The sequence below is a fragment of the Ovis canadensis genome, chromosome 14, assembly GCF_042477335.2.
Source record: "Ovis canadensis isolate MfBH-ARS-UI-01 breed Bighorn chromosome 14, ARS-UI_OviCan_v2, whole genome shotgun sequence".
Taxonomy (NCBI): Eukaryota; Metazoa; Chordata; class Mammalia; order Artiodactyla; family Bovidae; genus Ovis; species Ovis canadensis.
Genome location: NC_091258.1, coordinates 57,367,999 through 57,393,078, shown reverse-complemented (window position 1 = coordinate 57,393,078; position 25,080 = coordinate 57,367,999). Strand labels below are relative to the sequence as shown.

General features: G+C 41.6%; 1 long non-coding RNA gene across 2 annotated transcripts in view; it reads left to right on the top strand.

The window, feature by feature from the left end:
* Positions 1-25,080, top strand: part of LOC138418694 (uncharacterized) — a 333,161-nt gene that overhangs the window by 300,067 nt on the left and 8,014 nt on the right. The window contains exon 7 of one of the 2 annotated variants that reach the window (XR_011248688.1): positions 23,425-23,729. This is a non-coding gene — a long non-coding RNA (uncharacterized lncRNA). Of the gene's footprint in view, positions 1-23,424; positions 24,917-25,080 lie in introns of those variants that run through there. The other variant, XR_011248689.1, reaches the window with a different exon arrangement.

The following is a 25,080-nucleotide window of genomic DNA, read 5'->3' as shown; positions in this document are numbered from 1 at the left end:
GTTCTCACATACTGGTTTCATTTCCTCTGCTGCTTCTGATGGAATGCATTTTAGTATAATTCCAAAAAATTCATTAGCTGTCCAAATCCCATCTTCCCAGCCACGTCCTCTAAGTTGCCACCCACACGGGTTCTGAGGGCAGGTCCTGGCCCTTCCTCGCTAAAGGGTGGGCCCAACTCTTGGAAACCACGTGTGAAAGGGGTCCCAGGTGTAAGCTTGTGTGAATGTTCCCGTGCTGCCTCAGACATCAGTTTCTTTACGTACAGGTGTCTAAATGTGCCTTTGCTCGGAATCCAAGGCCAGACCAAGTAGACAGTAAGTTTTGGAGTAGAGGGAACAACTCCAGAGGTGGCCGACTTGGGGAAGGAGGAGCAGCGTTTCTGTGTGGATTCATTCATTCACTGAGACCCTGACGCAGAAGCCACCCAAAGGGCCTAGACTGTGAGTAGAAGTCAGACGCTTAGGCTCTGTCCTCCTATGCTGTGTCTCCTGTCCCAGTCAGGAGTAAACATCTGTGTGCGAGAGGTCCTGTTTCCTGATTTGTGACAACGGGTTCCTCCAAATAATTATATTCAAAATAAGTTCTGTGACGGAAGCAGAATTTGAAGGCAGCATTGAAATGAGTGCCCTGGCTTTGTTCCCTGCTGGCTTCCTGCCAGCGAGGTGGGGCTGCGAGACCAGTTTCTGAAACCATGGCCCACAACACACAGCCAGGTGTTGGCACAGATTTCATGTGTTCTTGCTCTTTTTTTAAAAAAAAAATTGAAATATAATTGATTTGCAGCGTTGTGTTCCTTCAGGTGTACAGCAGTGATTCAGTTATACGTGTATATATTTATGTATTCTTCATTTAAAAATTAACAAATAATTACCTATTTTGGCCGTACTGGGTATTCACTGCTGCACGCGAGCTTTCTCTAGTTGCAGTGTCTGGGGTTACTTTCAAGTTGCGGTGCACGGGCTTCTCATTTTGGTGGCTCTTTGGTGCGGAGCACAGGCTCTAGGGCTTGAGGGCTCTAGAGCATGGGCTCAGGATTGTGGCCACAGACTTAGTTGTCCTGTACTATATGGGATCTTTCCCGCCCAGGGATCGAACTGGTGTCCCCCGCTTTGCAACGTAGGTTCTTTACCACCGGACCACCAGGGAAGCCCTATATAGTCTTTTTTTAGATTCTTTTCCATTACAAGAGATTGAGTATAGTTTCCTGTGCTATAGTTATCTACTTTATGTACATAAATGTATAAATTTTAATCCCAAACTCCTAATTTATCCCTCCCCACTTTCACCTTTGATAACCATAAGTCTGTTTTTTATGTCTGTGAGTCTGCTTCTGTTTTGTAAGTAAGTTCACCTGTATCACGTTTTTAGATAACGTATATATCACCTGTGTTCTTCTGCCACATCATAGAGCCCGGGCCCGGGTCCATCCTGCAGACAGCATCTCCCCTGAGCAATGGGGTAAATTACCTCATGTCACCTCTGCTTGACTTTTGAGACCTTGTTCCTGGGGAAGGGAGAAGAAGAAGGTGATGGGAAGTCAAACCTCTCATGCCCAGTCCCTCTGCCCGCTCTGTCCTACAGGGTACAAGCCATAGAGGCTTCCTTGCAAGCCTGCTTTCCCATGACACGCCTCTCCTACTTGCTCAGGACACAGCAGGGTACAGACTCGCTCAGGGGGACCCTGAAAGGTGAGTGTGGGTCAGTCCCAAGGCCACAACCCTTCCCTGCCACATCCACAGGGCTGGAGCTTTGGGCCTGAGACTCAGGACCTGAAGTTTCCTTTTAGAGTCTGTCCTGGGGATGCACATGTGGATTAAATTAGAGCAATATGTTTTTCTAACAGCATCTTGGCTGAAAAGCCAAGCAGATAAATGGAAACAAACACAGCTTTATGTGAATGAAAAGGGGCTGACGAGGCAGCCACTTCTGCCTGAAGCGCCACAGCCAGCAGGGTTGCCCTCCTGGGGTCTCCCCCTCCCCCCCACCTCCCCCTCCAGCTCTGACCCTGGAAGCACTCACCAGAGGGCTCCTCAGCGCCCCTCACCCAGCCTCTGCCCTGGCTGAACTGGCTTCCTGCCCATCTCCAAACCCGCTTTGTGCTGCCCACTCCTGACCACAGTCGTCACCTATGCTGTGCTCTCTGCGCAGGTATGTGTGTGTGTGTTCAGTTGCTTCAGTCTTGTCCACCTCTGTGCGACCCCACGGACTGCAGCCCGCCAGGCTCCTCTGTCCGTGGAATTCTCCAGGCGAGAATACTGGAGTGGGTTACCATGCCCTCCTCCAAGAGTCTTCCCAGGCCAGGGATCGAACCCATGCCTCCTGCATTGCAGGTAGGTTCTTTACCTACGAAGCCAGCTGGGAAGCCCTCAAGTCCACATGGCACTGGTGTGAAGAGTACACACCCCAGAGTCACCTCAGGCAGGTAACTTGCCTGTTTCATTTCAGTTTCCTCAGTGTCTCCCCTGCAGATTTCAGAGAGGACTGAGGGACAGATTCACACAAAGCCCTTAGCCCAGCACCTGAGCCACAGCTACTGATGATTAGCTGTGATGCGCCGATCATCATCATGATTATGCTTCCTATTACTACCACCTCTCCAAACTCCACCTGGCCTTGGGGCGCCATTCTTTCTCCACCCCACTGATCCCCTCCATTGAAGGGGTCACCTCCTCCTTGTGGAGTTCCTTCTGCACCTCTGACAGATGGTTTCATGCTGGGCTGAAGGCAGGGGACCTGCAGGGCAGGGACTTGGTCTGGGGGGTAACATTCATTGGTAGATTGGTTTGTGACTACTGGTTTTGCTGTTGGGCTGAATGAAAAGGAAGAGTGGGCCACGCTCTCCCAAGAAGGCCGCCCGTATGCATCACTCGTGGGTCCACTTACAGGTGTTTCTTACGGAGCTGGTCCCGAGGCTCCTGGGGAACCAGGTGGTAATGTCCTAGCCATTGAATACTAGTTAGAAATGGGTTGGGCTTCCCTGGTGGCTCAGTGGTAAAGAACCTGCTACCAATGCAGGAGACACAGGTTCGATCCCTGGGTCAGGAAGATCCCCTAGAGAAGGAAATGGCAACCCTCTCCAGTATTCTTGCCTGGGAAATCTCATGGATGGAGGAGCCTGGCGGGCTGCAGCCCATGGGGTCGCAAAGAGTCGTACATGCTGAGCAAACACACGCATGTAGGAGCTGATTAGTCTCCGGGTGACTCAAGAGTTCAGGAGCAGTGTTTCGTATTATTTGAAGCCACTCTATTTTGTAAACACTTTCAAGGCCTTTCACTAAAGGAGCCCCTTCCTGGTGTGATAGAGCATTAGAGGACTCCCTCCTTCCCCACTCTCCCCTGTGCCAACAGGCTGCTTCCCCACCAGAAATCCTTCCTCATCAGACAGCCCCACTCAGCCGACATTCCCCTGTAGTGGTGGTGGTTTAGTCCCTAAGTCGTGTCTGACGCTTGTAATCCCATGATCTGTAGCCTACCAGGCTCCTCTGTCCATGGGATTCTCCAGGCAAGAATACTGGAGTGGGTTCCTTCTCCAGGGAATCTTCCTGATTCAGGGATCAAACTGGGGTCTCCTGCATTGCAGGCAGATTCTTTACCCACTGAGCCCCCAGGGAAGCCCACATACCCCCTCGTAGACCGTAATCTTCAACAGGGAAGGGAAGAGGTTGTTTTCCAACTTGTACACCTGCCTCCAGTGCCGAGGCACTTGTAGAAGTTGCGGGTGAGGCAACTGCTCTGAATCTCAGGTGCCTGAAATTACTACCTAGGAATGCCCAACCCTGCTCTCCTTGTGACCATCCCAGCTCTGTACCTGCACTTCTCTCCCAGACACATCACGTTCTAAGGAAGGCAGGAACTGCATCCAGCTCCTCCTTGTCAGCCTCCCAATGCTGAGAACATGATGGGTGTTGCATAAATAGATGCTGTAAATGAATGAGTGGAAGGAGACAGAGAGTGTGAGATAACAGAAAATATGTTTTGGTCTTTGCCTTTGGTTCCTGTCATGAGGTTCCTGAAGCCCTGGTAATTTTCTGGGTGATAGGAGTGTCTTTGGTTCTAATGAAGTGACTCTGGGCGGGGCTGGGGGTGGGAGGCGGTGCTCCTGGATGACAACTGGCCACCAGAGAGACCAAGCCATGATTAGAAGCTTGGAATTTTTAGCCCCGCCCCTGATTCTCTTGAAAAGGAAGAAAATGAAGTTAATGATAGATCATGTCTGTCTGATGAAGCCACCACAAAAAATCCCAAAAGTACAGGGTTCAGAGAACTTCCAGGTCGGTGAACACATCCACATACCAGGAGGGTGAAGCACCCTAATTCTACGGACACAGGAGCTCCTGGACTTGGGACCCTCCTGGATCTTGCCCCGCGTGTCTCTATATCTGGCTGCTCATCATATTTATCATATCCTTTTATAACCTGGTAAATGTAAGTAACCACTTCCCTGAGTTTTGTGAGCTGCTCTAGCAAATTAATTGAGCCCAAAGAGAGGGTTGTGGATTATTGGAGCTGAAGCTCCAATACTCTGGCCCCCTAATTGAAAGAGCTGTCTCACTGAAAAAGACCCCAGTGCTGGGAGAGATTGAAGGCAAAAAGAGAAGGGGGTGGCAGAGGATGAGGTAGTACCTAACACGAATGGACTCAATGGACATGAATTTGAGCAAACTCTGGGAGATAGTGAAGCCTGGAGTGCTGCAGTCCATGGGGTCACAAATTTGGGCACAAATTAGTGACTGAACAACAGTAACAACAAAGAGAGGGTCGTGGGAGCTTCTGATTTATAGCTGATCCGTCAGAAGCACAGGTGGCAACCCGGACTTGTAACTGGCATCTGAAGGTAGGGTGGGGGGTGGGGCAGCCTTGTGAGACTGAGCCCTTAACCGTGGGATCTGACAATATCTTCAGGTTGATTGTGGCAGAACTGAGTTAAATGGTAGGACATCCAGCTGGTGGTGCAGACTTGCTTGCTGTGGGAACCACCACCCCCCACCCCACGGCCCCCACCACACACACACATCTGGTGACCAGAAGCGTGAGAAGTGTTCCATGTGAAAGTAAAGGAGAAAGATGCAGGAGGAGGAAGGACCAAGTTTTCTTCTTAATGGAGAGAGATTGCTAAAACGATGACAATGAAGGTTTATTTCACTGTTAGGATATTGTCACAAGAAGCTGGTTGTGAGTGGGCTTGTGTGAAGCTCCTCTGGGCAGTAACCTTTAGCAAGGGTGGCCCCATAGGGGATAAATGCCCTCTCTCTTTCCAATCTTGAGCCGGAGAATCCCTGGGGGCTGAACCCCCACTAAAAGCCAGAGGCAAAGGAGCCCATTAATGCGGACCACCTGGGCCAGCCCTGAGGGTGGAGAGCCAGGTAAAGAGGATGTGGAAGGCCAAAAGGAGCAGGCTTGGCTCTCCAGAGAAGGGGAAGTGGGTCTCATTTCTCAGTAGTGTTCTCTGATGGGTACAAAAAAGGGCCTTCATCTGCTTTGCCCATCCTGTTGCTTGGGCAAACAGATTCTGTTGCTTTTTATATTCCCCACAGAAGACAGACAAAGACTCAGGTAGGGTCCTGTTCAGAGACAAACTGCAGTCATCCCCATGCCCCACCTTCCTACACCCCAGCCTCAGAAGGGGGATCAGAAGTCACATGTTTAAAATCACAACGAGGCTCCATCCACAAACTCATTTGGGATTATTGAGGTCAGAGTGCATGGGAAGGAAAAGAAGCAGATTTCTCTTTGAGTTAAAAGTTTTCAATATACAAGCTACTCTTCTATGCATGTCGTTTTTGGAGACAAAGGGCAGTTGGGAAACTAGGAAGTAGCTTTTTATTTTTTCTTTTTCTTCCTATTTGATGCTAGTGTCTTAAGAATCTGAATTTATATTAAAAACGTGAAAGTGTCAAACCTCAAAGCAAGTCTGTGGAGCCTAAGTAAGGGGAATGGGAGTGGAGAAGAAACACGGAGGCGAGGTTGTGATGTGGTGTGGCGCAGGAGGCCCTGTGGGCCTGCTCATCTGGAATTCTGCAGCGCGGGTTGTGTGGGATCACAACGCTTTCCGGCACTTGTTCATGTCTTATTGCCATGGGTGAGACGGGAGGCCAGCAGCAGCATCCCACACATTCAAAAGACCTGCATTGCTGGTGAACAGCTTGGACCAGGTCTCTGTTGGGAAGTCCCAGTCTGGGGGAATGCCTTATCGCCCAGCAGGTCCCCCTTTTATCTCTATAAAGTGGGGACGCCCCTCTCAGGGTCCTGCTAAGCACCTCCCTTTCTGGGGCAGGTTTTGTAGCTTGCTTTTCCACCATCTCTCTCTCTATATATAAAATGTATAGCGTGGTGATGTGTCCAGATCTAGGTTATTCATTTTAATTGCTGAATATATTTCATCATATGATTGTACTACATTTTTTCATTGGAATATAATTGCTTTATAATGTGTTAGTTTCTGCTGTACAATAATGTGGATCAGCCATGTGTATACATGTACTACATTTTATTTATCCATTGCTCAGTTAATGAAAGTTTAGGGTAGTCCCAGTTTGGGGCTAATAGACAATGCTGCAGGTAACACATTTTAGAATTTCCTTGTGCACCCAGCCTTGGGCACTCTGGGGAATGTAGCTTCAGCTTGCTGAGTTCTTGCCCAATTCACCTCCAAATTCTGCTGTGAAGGTACACTCCCACAGGGAACACAGAACTGGTCCCATTTCTAACATCCTTCCAACAGCTGATGTCATTTTGCCATTCTTATTTATGTTGCCCTATTTAATAGTAAGCTTGAATATCTTTTCACATATTTATGGACTTTCTTCTTTTTTTTCTCACCTATGATTTGCCTGATGATATCCTGACTTGTTTCTATTAGATTATTCATATTTTTCTTATTTATAACAGTTTGTGAAATACTCTGGATATGATTGTTGTTGTTGTTGTTGTTATAGGGTTGTAAATATCTCCTCCAAGCTTGTGGACTTGGGTTTTCTTTTGACTGGACTGTGGCTTTTTTTGTTTATTTTGGTTTGGTTTTTAACATTGCTAGTGGTGTCTTTTGATGTGCAGAACTTTAAAATTTTAATGTGGTAAAAGTCTCTCTTTCTTTTGTGGTTTGTAATTTTTCTATTTTATTCCAAAAAATCCTTCTGTAACCTCAATGACAAAATTATTTTCCTATACTTCTTAATTCAAATGGATTGAGACATAATTTACACACAATAAAATGCACCCATTTGAAGTGTAGTGCCTGCCGTATTTTGACAAATGTATACAACCATGTAACCCTGCCCCCAAAAGAAAACACAGAATGTTACCTCATACGTGCCCAGACAAACTGCCTTCCTACTCTCCAGCCCTAGGCAATGACTCATCAACTTTCTGTCACTATAAATGAGCTTAACTTTTCCAGATTTCATATCAATAAAATATATGGCACATAGATAGACTTCTGGCATCTTCTTGTTCAGCATCATGGTTTTGACTTTCATCCATGCTGTCACAGGTACATCATTTTTATTGCTGAGTAGTATTCCATTGTATGGATATAACACAATTTATTTTTCCAGGAAATCTGTTACACGTTTATTTCCAATAGGGCTATTATGAATAAAGCTGCTGTGAACATTTGTGTGCCCATATTTGTTATGTATATGCATTTTGCAGTTTCTTAGGTAAATCTATAGGTGTGGAATCACTGATTTATGTATAAGTATATGTTTAACACTATTATGAAAACTGCTAGGCTGTTTGCAAACAAATTGAACCATTTTATACTTCTGAAATATAAAAGAGTTCTACTTGCTCTACCAAAACTTGGTATGGTCAGTCTTTTTAATTTTAACCCATTTTAGTGGGTGTTTGCTGCTGCTGCTGCTAAGTTGCTTCAGTCGTGTCCGACTCTGTGCGACCCCATAGATGGCAGGCCACCAGGCTCCCCCATCCCTGGGATTCTCCAGGCAAGAACACTGGAGTGGATTGCCATTTCCTTCTCCAATGCGTGAAAGTGAAGTCGCTCAGTTTTGTCCTACCCTCAGCAACACCATGAACTGCAGCCCACCAGGCTCCCTCGTCCCTGGGATTCTCCAGGCAAGAACACTGGAGTGGGTTGCCATTTCCTTCTCCAATGCATGAAGGTGAAAAGTGAAAGTGAAGTCACTCAGTCGTGTCTGACTCCTAGCGACCCCATGGACCGCAGCCTACCAGGCTCCTCCGTCCTTGGGGTTTTCCAGGCAAGAGTACTGGAGTGGGGTGCCATTGCCTTCTCCTAGTGGGTGTTTAGTGATATCTTATTGTGGTCTTAATTGATATTTCCCTAGTGATGAATAATGTTGAACATCTGTTCATGTGTTTCTTGGCCTGTGAAATGTCTGTTCATATCTTTTTCCCATTTTCATTTTGGGTTGTCTTATTGAACCATTTGTAGATATTATGAAGTCCTTTGTAAGACGTGTTAAGAACATTTACTGTCCACTTATGTCTTGAATTTTTATTTTTTGACAGTGTCTTTCAGAAAGCAGAAGTTTTTTTATTCATTTTGATAAAATCTAGTTTGTCAGAACTGTCTTTTATGAAAAGAAAATATGTCTTATTCAACTCATCTTTGCTTACTACCAGCTTACAAAGATTTTCTCCTAAGTTTACTACTGTAGATTTTATCATTTTATATTTTACATTTAGGTCTATGAATCTATTTCAAGTTAATTTTTGTGTAAGTTGTGAGATAAGGGTTGAGCTGATTTTTTTCCCCTGCTGCTGCTAAGTCACTTCAGTCATGTCCAACTCTGTGTGACCCAATAGATGGCAGCCCACCAGGCTCCTCCGTCCATGGGATTTTCCAGGCAAGAGTACTGGAGTGGGGTGCCATTTTTTTCCCCTACACATGTCCAATTGGTCTGGTACCATTTTCTGTAAAGACTATCATTTTCCCAATCAAATAACCTTAGAACTTGTGTCAAAAATCAAGTAACTGAAAGGAAAAAAAAAAAATCAAGTAACTATTTAAGTGTGGGTCTATTTCTGGACTTCTGATCTGTTTTTCAGAATCTATATCCAGTTATCTATACGTCTATCCTGACACCAATTGTCCTTTTTAAAGAAAGTTATTTATTTATTCCTTTTTGGCTGGGCTGGGTCTTTGTTGCTACACAGGCTTTTCTCTAGTCGGGGCAAGTTCGGGGCTACTCTTTAGTTTGGTGCTTGGGCTTCTCATTACAGTGGCTTCTCCTGTCACGGTACGTGGACTCTGGGTACGTGGACTCTGGGTACGTGGACTCTGGGTATGAGAGCTCAGCAGTTGTAACACATGGGCTCAGTAGCTGTGGCTCTGGGCCTAGCTGCTCCACAGCATGTGGAATCCTCCCGGATGAGGGACTGAACTCACGTCTCTTGCACTGGCAGTCAGATTCTTCACCACTGAGTCACCAAGGAAACCCCGTGCTGTCTTCGTTACTATCGTTTTACCAAAAGTCTTGAAGTCAGTTAGCACAAGTCCTCCAACTTTTCTCTTCCTTTTTTTTTCAAAATTGTTTTGGATGTTCTAGACCTTTACATTTCCATATAAATTTTAGAATAAATTTGTCCCATTCAACCCAAACATAAAAGCCCACTGACATTTTTAATTGGGATTGTTTTGAATCTGTAGATCCACTTGGAAGGAGTTGACATTTTAACTATATTGAATCTTCAATCAATAAACATGGAATATTTCTCCACTTATTTAGGTCTTCTTTAGTCTATCTCAAGTGTTTTATAGTGTTAAATATAAAAGTCTTGAAAATCTATTGTTACATTTGATGTTGTTTAGGCTTCCCAATGATACAGTGGGTAAAGAATCCACCAGCAATGCGGGAGACACAAGATATGCTGGTTCAATCCTCTGGAGAAGGGCATTGCAACCTACTCCGGTATTCTTGACTGGAGAATCCCACAGTCAAAGCATCTCAAAGAGTTGGACACAACTGAGTGACTAAACTCACAGACACACAGACACACACACTTACAGTCACTAAATTGTATCCAACTCTTTGCAGTTTCATGAGCTGTAGCCCACCAGGCTCCTCTGTCCATGGGACTTCCCAGGCAAGAATGCTGGAGTGGGTTGCCATTTCCTTCTGCAGGGGACCTTCCTGACTCAGGGATCGAACGTGAGTCCCTTGTATTGGCAGGTGGATTCTTTACCACTGAGTCACCAGAGAAGCCCCCATTGTTAAAATTAGTCCTATATAATTACATGGTTTTAGGTGCTATTGTCAATTTTTAAAAACTTAACTTTTCAATTGTTTGTTGCTAATATGCAAAAAAGCTGGGTTTTTAATACTGAATTTAACTCTGAGGCTTTACTAAATTCATTTATTATTTCTAGTAGGCTTTTGAACATTTCTTAGGATTTTCCTGTATGATATTATGTCATCTTTGAAGGAAAAAATTCTTCCTAAACAAGATGTCTGTGTTAAAATTTTCTTACTTTATTGCATTGACTAGGATATTCAAAACAATGTTAAATAGAAGTGGGGTGAGAGTGGAAATCTTGTTATTCCTGACCTCAGAATGAAAACATTCAGTATGATGTTAGGTGTAGCCCAGTACTCAAGATGTTCCTTTCTAGTCCTTGTTTGCTGAGTTTTTTCTTTTTCATAAATGAATGATGAATTTTGTCAAAAGCTTCTTTTTGCATCTATTGAGATGGTCATATGAATTTTTCTCCTTTATTCCATTAACAAAATGAATTGCATTGATTTTTAAAATGTTAAACCAATCTAACATTCCTCAGGAAAACCACATTTGGTCATCTGCTGTTGGAATTAATTTGCTCGTATTTTGTTGAAGACGTATACACCAATGTTAATGAAGTATATCAGCCTGGAGTATTCTTTTCTTATAATGTATGTGTTTGGTTTCAGTTCAGTTCAGTCACTCAGTCATGTCCGACCTCGCGACCCTATGGACCACAGCACGCCAGGCCTCCCTGTCCATCACCAACTCCCAGAGTTTACTCAAACTCACCTCCATTGAGTCGGTGATGCCATCCAACCATCTCATCCTCTGTCGTCCCCTTCTCCTTCTGCCTTCAATCTTTCCCAGCATCAGGGTCTTTTCAAATGAGTCAGCTCTTCTCATCAGGTGGCCAAAGTACTGGAGTTTCAGCTTCAACATCAGTCCTTCCAATGAACACTCAGGACTGATCTCCTTTAGGATGGACTGGTTGGATCTCCTTGCAGTCCAAGGGACTCTCAAGAGCCTTCTCCAACACCACAGTTCAAAAGCATCAGTTCTTTGGCACTCAGCTTTCTTTATAGTCCAACTCTCACATCCATACATAACTACTGGAAAAACCATAGCTTTGACTAGACAGACCTTTGTTGGTAAAGTAATGTCTCTGCTTTTTAACATGCTGTCTATGTTGGTCATAACTTTCCTTCTAAGGAGTAAGTGTCTTTTAATTTCATGGCTGCATTATCAGGTGCAATTATAATATTGCCAATTATAATATTGGCTTCATAAAATGAGTTGGGAAGTAGTTCCTTTCTTCTGTATTTTCTGGAAAAAATTTATGTATCCTGACTGCAAGGAGATCCAACCAGCATTCTGAAGGAGATCAGCCCTGGGATTTCTTTGGAAGGAATGATGCTAAAGCTGAAACTCCAATACTTTGGCCACCTCATGTGAAGAGTTGACTCATTGGAAAAGACTCTGATGCTGGGAGGGATTGGGGGCAGGAGGAGAAGGGGATGACAGAGGATGAGATGGCCGGATGGCATCACCGACTCGTTGGACGTGAGTCTGAGTGAACTCCAGGAGTTGGTGATGGACAGGGAGGCCTGGCGTGCTGCAATTCATGGGGTCACAAAGAGTCGGATACGACTGAGCAACTGAAGTGAACTGATGAATGATTTCTTAAGTGTTTCACAGAAATAATCAGTGAAGCCACCTAGGCCCAGTAATTTTGTCAGTTTTAAATGTTGTTGTTCTGTTGCTAATCATATCAGACTGCGACTCCATGGACTGAAGCACACCAGGTTTCTCTGTTCTTCACTATCTCCTAAAATCTGCTCAAATTCACGTCCACTTAGTAGGTGATGCTTTCAAGCAACCTCATCCTCTGCTGCCCTCTTGTCTTTTTGCCTTCAATCTTTTCCAGCATCGGTCTTTTCCAATGAGTTGGCTTTTGCATAAGATGGCCAAAGTATTGGAGCTTCAGCTTTAGCATCAGCCCTTCCAATGAATATTCAAAGTTGATTTCCTTTCGGATTGACTGGTTTGATTTCCTTGCAGTCCAAGGGTCTTAAGAGTCTTCTCCAGCACCACAATTCACAAGCATCAATCTTTCAGCACTTAGCCTTCTTTATGGTTCAGCTCTCACATCCGTACGTGACTATTGGAAAAACCTTGAAAGTGAAAGTCTCTCAGTCATGTCTGACTCTTTGTGAGTCCATGGCCTAGAGCCTGTCAGGCCCTTCTGTCCAGGGAATTCTCCAGGCCAGAATACTGGAGTGGGTAGCCTATCCCTTCTCCAGGGGATCTTCCTGACCCAGAAATGGAACTGAGGTCTCCTGTATTGCAGGCAGATTCTTTACCGGCTGAGCTACCAGGGAAGCCCCCATAGTTGTGATTCTATGGACCTTTGTCAGCAAAGTGACATCTCTGCTTTTTAATATGCTGTCTAGATTTGGAGGACTATTTAGAATCTCTGTTTCTTACTGAGTCAGTTTTGTTTCTTTGTATCTTTCAAGCAACTTGTCCAGTTTTCTGCATCATAAAATTTATTGTCATAAAGATGTTTATAATATTCCTCATTATTCTTTTAATGTTTGTATATTATTTAGTATGACTTTTCTTTTGCATGTGGTGTTGGTAATTATCTTCACTTTTTTGTGATCAATTTAATCAGAAGTTTTTAGATCTTATTGATTTTTTTAAAAATCATGTTTTAATGTCATTGATTTTTCTCTATTGCTTTTTATCTTCAATTTGTTTATGTTTTATCTTATTTATACTATTTCCTATATTCTATTTTCTTTTGGTTTGATTTGTTCTTCTTTTTCTAGTTTCTTAATATGGTATCATAGATTATTAACTTTAGACTTTTATTTTCTAAATATATGCATTGAAAGACCTTAGTTTTCAGCTAAGCACTATTTAACTACACTTAAGTCCACATTAGCTGTGTACCAATAATTTAGCTTGTTTCATTTAATTAACTGTGATTTCTTCTTCTGTTGTTCAGTTGCTAAGCTGTATGTGACTCTTTGCAACCCATGAACAGCATGCCAGGCTTCCCTGTTCTTCACTGTCTCCCTGAGGTTGCTCAAACTCATGTCCATTGACTCAGTGATGTCATCCAACCATCTCATCCTCTGTCGTCCCCTTCTCCTCTTGCCCTCAATCTTTCCCAGCATCAGGGTCTTTTCAAATGAATCAGCTCCTCCCATCAGGTGGCCAAAGTATTGGAGCTTCAGCTTCAGCACCAGTCCTTCCAATGAATATTCGGGGTTGATTTCCTTTATGATTGACTGGTTTGATCTCCTTGCTGTCCAAGGCTCCAACACCACAATTCGAAAGCATCAATTCTTCGATGCTCAGCTTTCTTTATGGTCCAACTCTCACATACACACATGACTACTGGAAAAGTCATAGCTTTGACTATATGGACCTTTGTAGGCAAAGTGATATCTCTGGTTTTGAATATGCTGTCTAGTTTTGTCGTAGCTATTAAAAGGAACAAGTGTCTTTTAATTTTGTGCTTGCAATCACTGTCTGTGTAGATTTTGGAGCCCAAGAAAATGGAATCTGACACTGTTTCCACATTTTCCCTGTCTGTTTGCCATGAAGTGATAAAACCAATGCCATGATCTTTGGTTTTTAAATGTTAGTTTTCAGCCAGCTTTTTCACTCTCCTCTTTCATCTTCATCAAGAGGCTCTTAGTTCCTCTTCACTTTCTGCCATTAAAGTGGTATCATCTGCATATCTGAGGTGGTTGATATTTCTCCCAGCAATCTTGATTCCAGCTTGGGATTCATCCAGCCCAGCATTGCACGTGATGTACTCTGCATATAAGTTAAATAAGCAGGGTGATTTCTTCTTTACTCATTGAGTATTTAAAACTGTATTATTTAATTTACAAATATTCAGGTATTTAATAGATGTCTTATTGTTACTGATTTTTAATTTAACATTGTATGATCAGAAAAGCCTATTATTTCAATCCTTTTAGATTTATTGAGGCTTGTGTTATATAACAGCCAATAGTCTATTTTGGTGACTGATTAAAGTGCACTTGAAATGAATGTGTATTCTTCCACTGTTAAGTGTAGTGTTCTATAAATGTCAGTTATGTCAAGATGGTCGATCATGTTCAATTTTCTATGCTGCTTGATATTGTTCTACAGATCACTGAAACTGTTCATTTTTAAAAGTTTTTTTCTTTCTGCTTAAATTTATTTCTATGCTTTCAAATTCTGTCTTCATGTTTGCTGGTTTTTATCTTCTTCAGTGTCTATTCTGATATTAATCCCATCCAGTGAAATTTTCCTTTCAGAAGATAACTTCATCTCTAGAAGTTCAGTTTGGCCTTTCTCTTTATACATTCCATTAGTCTCACTATATTCCCTTTAAATCTTGCAATTAAAAAAATAGCTGATTAAATTTTTGCCTGATAATGTTATCATCTCTATTATTTCTGGTAGATTGTATTACCTCATTTTTTTCATGGTTATAGGTCACATTTTCACATACCTAATAATTTTTACTGGATGCTAAACATTGTTTCGGAGAAGGCAATGGCATCCCACTCCAGTACTGTTGCCTGGAAAATCCCATGGATGGAGGAGCCTGGTGGGCTGCAGTCCATGGGGTTGCTAAGAGTCGGACAGGACTGAGTGACTTCACTTTCACTTTTCACTTTCATGCATTGGAGAAGGCAACAGCACCCTACTCCAGTACTCTTGCCTGGAAAATCCCATGGACGGAGGAGCCTGGTGGGCTGCATGGGGTCGCACAGAGTCGGACATGACTGAAGCAACTTAGCAGTAGCAGACATTGTTTAGTGACTGGATTTTGTTGTCTTCCTTTTAAGAAAGTGAAGTTTTATTTTGACAACCAACCAAGTTACCTGTGGATCATTTGAAGCTTTTTTTTTTTTTTTAACGTTTGTTGGGTCTAGAGTTGTCTTTCTGCTAGGCCTAGTTTGGCTCCGATACTGCACTGTGTTCCTTCTAGGGTATTTACAGAATGGTCTATGTGTTCAATGAATTCTCTCCACTCTGCCTGTTAGAATTCTAACATCTTCCAGCTCTGCGTGAGCTCTGGGAATTTTCCCACTTATTGCTTCTTGATAACTATTCTTTTCAGGATAAGTTGCTCCTTATCCAGCCTCTTTGAGTCTCGCATACAGTTTAATTGCAACTAAAGAATCAAGGGAATGCCTATACATATTTCTAGAGATTGTACTGTACATAGCTCTTCTTTCTCTATTGCATCCTGAAAATTCCAGTCTCCTTCGCTTCTCTGAACTCTGTCTCTGTATTCTCAATTGAATAGGAGTGCCTTGCTCTGTTTGAATAATTCCTTCCCCTGTGGCACAGTCCAAAGGTGCCGGCAAGCAGAAAGCCAAAGTGATTCACAGTCCTGCACTGCCTAATTGTTTGGTGTTAGAAAATAGGTGATTTGGGGGATTCCCAAGTTGCTCAGTGGTAAAGAATCTGCCTGTTGACATGGGTCGGGAAGATTCCCTGGAGAAGGAAATGGCAACCCACTCTAGTTTCTTGCTGGGAAATCCCATGGACAGAAGAACCTGGCAGGCTCAGTCCATGGGGTCACAAAGAGTGAGACGTGGCTTAGCGACCAAACAGCAACAGCATATTAACTATATCTCGATAAAACTGGCTGAGAAAAAAAATAGAAAAAAGTTGCTTTAAAAAACAAAAAAGAAAATGGTGGATTTGTATATTTTGTCCAATTTTCTAATTGTTTGTGGTATATGATGACCAGATGCCGAAATGTACCTGTGTTATTTAAGTGTTTACATCTTGCTTTTCACATTTAGGATTTTATTTTCATATATACTGTGAAATGGTGGGGGAGATGATTTTATTTTTTTCTATATGTAGTCAGTAGTCCCAACAGTACTTATTGAGTAATTCCTTTGTCCACTCATTTTAAAGTCACCTCTCTCATATGTCAAGCTTCTATATTTGCATTCAGCACTTAATTCTATTTTGTTTCTTTGGTTATCACTGTATTCTTTTTCAAATTGTTTTGGTCAAGCTAGGGCCTATATCTTCCCATATAAATTTTAGAGTAAGTTTGACTTCACCTACAAAAAATCTTGCTGAGAATTTGATAGAAGTTGCATTAAACCTGTAGATCATTTTAGGGAGACGTCACATCTTTACTATGTTGTGTCTTCCAATTAATGAACATAGTATGTCTCTTCAGGTATTTTGGTCTCTGATTTCTTTCATCAGCATTTTGTCATTTTCATCAAATAGACCTTTTACATGTTTCGTTGGATGTATACCGAAGTATTTAATTTTATTTGGTACAATTTTAAATGCTATTGCATTCTTTATTTTAGTTTTAACTTGTTCATGTGAATATATAGAAATACAGTTGATTTTTGTCTGTTGATGGTGTCTCCTGCAACTGTGCTGAACTCATTTATAAGCTCTAGGAGGTGTTTTTGTTGTTTTTCTGTAAATTTCTTGTGATTTTACTCATCAACAACATGTCTTATGCAAATAAGAGAATGTTTTATTTGTTCCATCCCAATCTATATGCTTTTAACTTCTTTCTCTGGGCTTCTCTGGTGCCTCAGACAGTAAACAATCTGCTTGCAATGCAGGAGACGTGGGTTCGATCCCTAGGTCAGGAAGATCCCCTGGAGAAAGGAATGGCTACCAACTCCAGTGTTCTTGCCTGGAGAATTCCATGGAGAGAGGTGGGCTTTTCTTTTCTTTTTTTTTTTTTTTTGGTATGCTTTTAATTTCTTTTTCTAGATTCTTGAGATGGGAGTGTAGATGATTTATTTGAGACTTTTCCTTTTTTTCGAATGTAAGCATTTAGTTGTATAAATTTCCTTCTCATCACTTCTTTAGCTGCATCTCACAAATTTTGATACGTTGTGTCTTCATTGTTTTCATTTTCACAAAGTGATATATTTTTAAAATTTCTTTTGAGGCTTCTCCTTTGATCCATGGACTGTTTAAAAGTGAGTTGTTTAGTTTCAAAGCATCCAGAGATTTTCTTGTTGTCTTTCTGTTATTGATTTCTAGTTTGAGTCCCTTATGGTCAGAGAACACACTCTGTATGATTTCAGTCCTTTTAAATTTGTTAAGATTTGTTGTATAACCCAGGACATGGTCTCTGTTGGCTGAGCCCATTTGCTCCAGCAAAAATCCCATGGGCCACAATTAAGACCTGACACAGCCAAAATTAATTGATTAATTAAAAAAAAAATCTATTCTCTTAGCAATTTTAAAATATATATAGTACAATATTATTAATTGTGGTCACCATACTTTATATTACCTCTCCCAGGACTGATTTTTTTATCACTAGAACTTTATATCTTTTGACAGCCTTCACGCATTTTCTCCACCCCCAGCTCCTGCCTCTGGCAACCACCAGTCTGTTCTCTGTATCTGTGAGTTTAGTTTGCTTTTGTGTGTTTATATCAGTTTTGTTTTTTAGATTCCACATATAAGTGAAACAGTGTTTTTCTTTCTCTGACTTATCTTACTTAGCATAGTGCCCTCAAGTTTCATCCATATTGTTCCACATGGCAAGACTTCATGCTTTTTCTGGTTGAATAAGACCCCAGTGTATAAATATACCAAATATTCTGTATCCATTATCCATCAGTGAACACTTACGTTGTTTCCATGTTTGGCTAGTATATGAACATGGGTGCAATGAACATTTTGGGGACATGTTTGAGTTAGCGCTTTCGTTTTATGCGGATAAATATCCAGGGGTAGAATTGTTGGTTCATATGGTAGTTCTATGTTTAATGTTTTGAGGAGCCTCCATACTATTTTCCATAGTGGCTGTACCACTTTACATCCAACCACCCACACCCAATGGTTCCCTTTCTCCACATCCTCGTCAATATTTATGATCTCTTGTCTTGTTGCTAATAGTCATTCTAACAGATACGAGGTGATATTTCATTATGGTTTTGATTTGCATTTCCCTGATGATTAGTGATGTTAAGTACCTGTTGGCCATCTGTATGTCTTCTTTGGAAAAGCATCTATTTAGATCCTCTGCCCATTTAAAATTTTTAAATATATACTGAGGTTGCTATATATTTTGGATATTAACCCTTTATCAGATATATGATTTGCAAGTATTTTCTCCCATTTTGTCGGAGAAGGCAATGGCACCCCACTCCAGTACTCTTGCCTTGAAAATCCCATGGATGGAGGAGCCTGGTAGCTGCAGTCCATGAGGTCCGCAAAGAGTCGGACACGACTGAGCGACTTCACTTTCATGTTTCACTTTCATGCATTGGCGAAGGAAATGGCAACCCACTCCAGTGTTATTGCCTGCAGAATCCCAGGGGCGGCAGAGCCTGGTGAGCTTCCATCTATGGGGTCGCACAGAGTCGGACACGACTGAAGCGACTTAGCAGCAGCAGTAGCAGTCTCCCATTTTGTAGGCTGCCTTTTCACTTTTGTTGATGTTTTCTTTTGCCGTGCAGAAGCTTTTTAGTTTGATATAGTCCCACTTATTTATTTTTGCATTTGTTGCCTTTGCTTTTGGTGTCAAATCTAAAAAGTCACTGCCAATTTAAAAAAAAATTAATGTTTGCATGATGTGTCTTTTCCATCCTTTTATTTTTAACCTCTCTCTGTTGCTATGTTTGAAGTGAGTTTTTCGTAGGCAGCATATCCTTGGGTTGTGCTTTTCTACATGCTCTGTCAATCTCTGTCTTTTAATTTGTGAATTTAGAGCATTCATTTTTAAAGCACTTATTGATATGTTTAAGTCTGCCATTTTATTATTTGTTTTCTGTTCATTGTCTCTGATTCTCATTGCTCTGTTTCTTCTTTTCTTACCTTCCCATGGGCTATTTGAGCATTTTTAGAGCTTCGTTTTGAACTCTTTATGATATGTTTGAGTATATCGCTTTGTATAGTTTTCTAAGTATTGCTCTAGGTATTACCATATACATATATAGCATCACAGTCTATTGGTGTCAGTGTTTGACCACTTCAAGTGAAGGGTAGAAACCAAACTTCCATTTAGATCCTTTTACCATCTCCACATTTTAAACATAATGGACTTGAGTTTCCTCTCTATATTCCAGTTGGTGTTATAACCTTTGCTTCAACCACAAAATATGATCAAACAGATTCATGAGGTGGAGGGTAGTCTATTGTATTGACTTCTATTTTTTACCCATTCCATTGCTTTTCTTTCTTTTCTGAATCACTCCGTCTTCTACTTTTACCGTTTTCTTTCTGTTTGAAGAGCTTCCTGTTAGGATGGATCTGCAAGCAACAAATTATCTTAGTTTTTCTTTATCTGAAAAGGACTTTCTTTTCTCTTATTCCTGAAAGAATAGTTTCACTGGTTAGAAGATTCATAGTTAATGGTTCTTCAGCACTTGAAAAACTGCTGTGCCACTTCCTTCTAACCTCCATGGTTCCCAATGAGAAATTCATTGTTATTTAAATTGATCTTTCTTTACAGGTAATGTGTTATTACTCACTGACTGGTTTTATGATTTTTTTTTCCATCATTTTTAGTTTTCAGAGGTTTGATGAAGCTATATCTTGGTATAGATTTCTTCTAGAATTTCTTCTCATATTTTTCTGTCCCACATTCTTTTCTCCTCTCCTTCTTGAACTTGGATCATATTAATGTTACATCTTTTGTTACTGTCTACAGAATTCTGAAGCTCTGTAAATTCTTAATCTGCTTTCTGTTTATTTAGATTGAGTAAATTCTATTGACCTGTTTTCAAGTTCATCATTTCTATCCTCTATCATCTCCATTTTACTGTTGAATCCATCTAGCAAGTTTTTTTTTCCAGTTGTTGTATTTTTTAGTTTTATAATTTCCATTTGGTTGTCTTTTATTACAGTTATTTTTTGCTAAGATTTTTGATTTTTAAATTTGTTCCTAGAGAATTTGTGTTTGTTGAAGAATTTTTATGGCATGGCTTTAAAATTGTCAGGTGGTTCTGACATCTAATTCATCTAGTTATTACAGTCAGTTTTCTCATTTACACTGTTGTTCTTTGGAATGATGAGTGATTTTTCAGTTGTATCCTAGATGCTTTTGTCTTTATGTTATGATACTCTTGACTTTTGTATGCAGGTCAGGAAGCAACAGTTAGAACTAGACATGGAACACCAGACTGGTTCCAAATAGGGAAAGAAGTACATCAAGGCTGTATATTGTCACCCTGCTTGTTTAACTTACATGCAGAGTGTGTGTGTGTGCATGTGCGTGCATGAGTGCGTGCTTACTTGCTTAGTTGTGTCTGACTCTTTGCAACCCCATGGACTATAACCCACCAGGCTCCTCTGTCCATGGGAATTCTCCAGGCAAGAATACTGGAGTGGGTTGCCATGCCCTCCTCCAGGGTATCTTCCCAACCCAGGGATCAAACCCAGGTCTCCAGCATTGCAAGCAGATTCTTCACCATCTGAGCCAAGCAGAGAAACCCTATATGCAGAGTATATCATGCGAAATGCTGATCTGGATGAAGCACAAACTGGAATCAAGATTGCCAGGAGAAATATCAATAACCTCAGATATACAGATGACATCATCCTTACGGCAGAAAGTTAAGAGGAACTAAAGATCCTCTTGATGAACATGAAAGGGGAGAGTGAAAAAGCTGGGTTAAAACTCAACATTCAAATAGTAAGATCATGGCATCCGGTCCTATCACCTCATGGCAAATAGATGGGAAAAAAATGGCAATAAAGTATCAGACTTTATTTTATTGGACTCCAAAATCACTGCAGATGGTGACTGCAGCCATGAAATTAAAAGATACTTGCTCCTTGGAAGAAAAGCTATGACCAACCTAGACAGCATTTTAAAAAAACAGAGACATAACTTTGCCAACAAAGGTCTGTCTAGTCAAAGCTAAGGTTTTTCCAGTAGTCGTGTATGGATGTGAGAGTTGGACGATAAAGAAAGCTGAGTGCCGAAGAATTGATGCTTTTGAACTGTGGCAAAGACTCTTGAGAGTCCTTTGGATTGCAAGGAGATCAAAGCAGTCAATCCTAAAGGAAATCAGTCCTGAATATTCACTGGAAGGACTGATGCTGAAGCTCAAGCTCCAATACTTTGGCCACCTGATGGGAAAACTGACTCACTGGGAAAGATTGCTCTGATGCTGGGGAAGATTGAAGGCAGGAGGAGAAGGGGATGACAGAGGATGAGATGGTTGGGTGGCATCACTGACTCGATGGACATGAGTTTGCACAAGCTTCAGGAGTTGGTGATGGACAGGGAAGCCTGGTGTACCGCAGTCCATGGAGTTGCAAAGAGTCAGACACAACTGAGTGACTGAACTAAACTGAACTCTTATTTAAATCTGTTTTAGCATGTAGGTGCTGGTATCTACATCATATGTAGATGTGTATGTATACCGGAACCTACATGTGTTAGTCACAGTGCTGGTTTGCTTATGGAACCCTCTCGGTGTGATTCTGGTTTTCCAGCTTCATTCTTCTAGTGCTGCTGGCGCTACTGCTCAGTCTCTGTTGATGTCATTTGTTGGTGCCGTTCCCCAGGCTGCCTGGTATTGCTGCAACATCTTCTTCAGCGGAGGGTTAGGGGTGGGGGACAAAAGCTGCTGGGCCTGGGTCTTTTTATGCCTCTAGCTGCTGCTGCCCCTTGCAGGTTGACCAATTCACCAACCTCTACTCTGGTTGGTCAACTCTTGCAGGTGGACGAGACCACCTGCCAGTGCCTCCATCACAGAGGCTCCCCGATAAGTCTCTTTGAGTCTTTTTTTTTGTCCTTTGTCCAGAAAGAGCAGAGCTTCCTTGTCTTTAATTTTTTTTTAACGTCTGTCAGTGGTTCTGAGTTGTAGGAATCTTTGACACCTACTTCTTGATATATGTAAGATAAAAAAGAAAACGGGAAATTCACTGTGTTGTTGTTCCTCAAGTCCTGAAGCCCCTAGCTAGTCCGCCTTCTGCTTTCTGACTTTAAGAGTCTTTTAACTGTTGTCTGTTCAATAATTTCCAAGATATTTAGTTATCATTAGAGGGCAGTGTTTTAACACCTTTTCTTTACTCCACTGGTGAGGGAGGTCTTCCTGCCCTAGGTTTGTGGGGGAATATACAACTGCTGAGATGGGCAAATGAGCTCCCCAGGTTTTTAATAGTCACATATAGTCATAGCCTGAGGCAGGACACCACATGCCACATAGGGTCACATGGGGGTTGCACTTGGGAACAGAGGGAACAAACAGGGGCTGTAGGAGGCAGGCCACATAGTATCAAGACGATGGGGTGCCCCCTGATTCCCACAGGAGAATGTGGGAATAATTATCAACTTGTTTGAATAATTCCATGGACTGATAGAGTACGGAAACCTGATACTCAGGATGCAAAGGGACCAGGGTCCCTTTGATAAGGAGGTTGTTTGGCTAGGGGATCGTATCTGTGGGAGCAGAGTGAGGAGGGAACTTGCAGTTACGCCATTTGAGGGCCTCCTGATTGTACCAGATGTCAAGACAGCACACCGTACTGAGTCTTACAACATAGAAGCAGAAAAAAGTATCATCTTTTGCCAGAACTGATATTCAAGTTTTATTTTAAAAATTCCTAAGAATTGAATTTTTATCAAATTGTTGTATTCTGATCCAGGTTTGTTTTGATATTAAACCTGCTTTTCTCCAGACCTTCTATTAAAATTGTGGGTATCTTCTTGGGCCATCAGCATGAATCCTGAGCACACTGAATACAGCTTGCAATGATTTAGAAAGTGTTATTTGGAACTTCCCTTCTGGTCCAGTGAGCAAGACTCTGTGCTCCCAATGTAGAGGGCCCAGGTTCAATCCCTGGTCAGGGAACTAGATCCCACGTGCCCAACTAGGAGTTTGCATGCTACAACTAAAGATCCCATGCGCCACAATTAACAATCCTGTGTGCCAGCACAACCAAATAAATAAATATTTTTTTAAAAAAGAAAGTGCTATTTTAGTTATGCTTTTAATTGCAAAGTAACATAACCATATTACAGATAATTTGGGAAATATGGAAAAGGAAAAAACCTCTACAATCATACTGATTATCATTTTAGTGTAATTTCTGCAGTCTTTTTTTTCACCCAAAATTTATTTTATTTTTTTCCAAAATTTAAAACTGTAAATATAGACTGCATAGAGTTTGTTCATCTACTTTTTATGCCTGGTGTTTTACCAGAGTTCTTCTATCTCTTTTTCTTTCCTTAACAATTCAAGAAAACATTTATTAGGTGGGGCTGAACAAGGCAAGAAGCTGAAGTCATCCAAGGTACACCTTGCATCCTGAGAGTTGAGCAAGACATCTGCAGAAAAGAGTGTTTCAATGCACGATGAGAGTGTCAGAACCCATGCTGGATGAGAACACCTGTGCAAGGGTGTGACCTAGCACAGATGTCAGAGCTGAAGGGGGATGAGGAAGGCATCTGAGGATTTGGGAAGAGGGCAGTGACTGGATACTTGAAGCCTCTGGCAACTGTGTTTCTCATAGTTGGAAAAGGGAGAATACTAGATTGGAATTATTGGTAAGAACTCATAATTTTCTATATATATAGAAGTATATGAAAGTGAAAGTGTTAGCCATTCAATAGTGCCTGACTCTGCAAACCTACGGCCTGTAGCCTTCCAGGCTCCTCTATTCACGGAATTCTCCAGGCAAGAATACTGGAGAGGGTAGCCATTCCCTTCTCCGGTGGATCTTCCTGACCCAGGGATCAAACCCATGTCTCCTGCATTGCAAGTGGATTCTTTACCATCTGAGCCACCAGGGAAGCTCATGGAAGTATATAAATATGTATAAAAGCACGAGATGTACACACACACTTATATTCCCTGGCATTGTCCACTGAGAATGTCTGGGAGAAATGATACCCAGTAGCAAAGAGTATGCTTAGCCCTATATCTTGGCTTCTAAATACTAGTCTCCATTATAAAGAAATAGAATCCCTTTAGGAACTCTAGGATCAGAGCAGGAAAAATACAAGATGACCTTGTTATGCCAGGAAGCAAGGAGGTATTAAAAATAATGAGGACATGTCAAAAGAATATGAAAGTCAGCATAAAGAAGCTCTTACTGGACAAATCTGGGGTAATTGAAGCACCAAAGCAAATACGGTAATAGATTATAACCCAATGAATAGAATAGAAATGGATAACTATGAAGTCATTGACATAAACAGATAAACAAATAGATGGAAAATTCCACAAAGAACCAAGTATTGCATAACTTCACAGTACTGTTCATTACAAAGAGGAAAGGAGTAACTTTGAGGAGGAGAAACCTGGTAGACACCACCTTGATCTGATGATCAAAGCGATCATCGTCAGTAAGGGAACAAATAGAAATCACGTGCAACCTGGTAGACTGCAATAAGCAAAACAAGAATACCTGTCTGGGATCGTCTGGCCAAAGATGCGAAACCTGAATCTTTATTGTTTAAATTAAGGTAAAATTCAAGTAACGTAAACATCACCATTTTAAAGCGAATGATTCTGTGAAATTTAGTTCATTCACAATGTTATGGAACTGCCACCTCCATCTAGTTCAAAAGTGTTACTCAAAACAAACAAACAAACAAAACAAACCCCACCCTACTCATTAAGCAGTAACTCCCTATTACCACCTACCTCCAGTCCCTGGAAACCACTAACCTGCTTTCTGCCTCTGTGGATTTACCTGTTCTGGATATTGCATATAAATGGACTCATATAATATGTAACCTTTTGTGTCTGCTTTCTTTCACCTTAGATAATGCTTTTGAAATTCATCCATGAAGCATACATCAACACCTTTTTATGGCTGAATAGTATTCCATTGTATAGATATGCCACCCTTTTATTAAAATTAACTTGTATTGAAGTATAGGCTTCCCTGAT